The sequence below is a fragment of the Berghia stephanieae genome, unplaced genomic scaffold, assembly GCF_034508935.2.
Source record: "Berghia stephanieae isolate SIO BIC M18660-M18661 unplaced genomic scaffold, UCSD_Bste_1.3 scaffold629, whole genome shotgun sequence".
Taxonomy (NCBI): Eukaryota; Metazoa; Mollusca; class Gastropoda; order Nudibranchia; family Aeolidiidae; genus Berghia; species Berghia stephanieae.
This window is the reverse complement of record NW_027627833.1, coordinates 17,501-18,640: the sequence shown is the minus strand read 5'-3', so window position 1 is coordinate 18,640 and position 1,140 is coordinate 17,501.

The following is a 1,140-nucleotide window of genomic DNA, read 5'->3' as shown; positions in this document are numbered from 1 at the left end:
TACAAAGGGTCCTTGCCCAACAGCAACACGTAATGTGTAGAACGAGATATGACGCCTGTCAGGCCATATTACATTTTTTTTCCGACAGATCCTACGCTGTTTACGGTCAGGTATCTCATTTTAGCCCTGAGTACGGTGAGAGAATGTGAGTAAAGAGACCTTTCCAAGGACTGAAATATGCCCCGAGCTTGGCTCGAACCCAGGACCTTCCGATCAAAGGGAAGTACCAATAAAATATCGTAGCCTGTTATAAATTCACTTGGATTATGTCCTTGAGTAAGGTTATATTTCAAACTTCTATTTGCCAGCAGCCTCTTATGGTTTTCACACTACTATGTTATAACGATCGACCCAATCAGCAAAGTCTGGTCCGCATTCGTGCACCGTCGCAAACCCGCTGGTAGCATCGTCACAACACACCGTTCGACTAGATGCTCTGCCGTCTCAGGTTCTTGCCCACAGCGGGTACATGTTGGACAGTAGAAGACCCACGATGAAGCGCACTGCCGTTAGGCAGCTCCTCGACCGAAGCCGATTCGCAGCTACCCAGTGTCTCCTCTTACTGGTATCAAAGCCTGGCAATTTCACCAAGCTTAGAGGAGTGTACGTCCCCGCCCCCACGAGGGATTGAATTCGTCCAAACCGACTTCCATCTCGTATGTGCAGCTCTGTCCGTAGTCAGGGATTCTGCGTACAAGGGTTGCCGGGACTTATTTCGGTTCGAAACGAGGGCGCCGTCCATTATGCGCTTTAGAGGGGGTATCCCCATTCCCCCTCTCTTTGATCTATTTGCTATTTGGCTAAAGTACTTTTGTGACATATGTAATAGTGACTGACATAATAAGTCGGATGGTGAAAAGGTTTGAACTGAGATATTGCCACGTTCAGTTAGAAGGTCAAATTTGATCAAAAATGATTTTTTTGTCATAAATGATTAAATCAACCCTTATTGTACATCATCGGAAAATATCAAAGATTATTTCACTTCTAATCAATTTTACAGCTAGTCAAGTTGAAAAAGTATGAAATTTGAGAAAAAGTTGCTGGATACCTTTCCCATACATCTGACTTTAATTTCATGAAAATCACCCGATTTACTTCAAGATTGAAATGCTTTAGGGCGAATATTCTTCAAGAAAA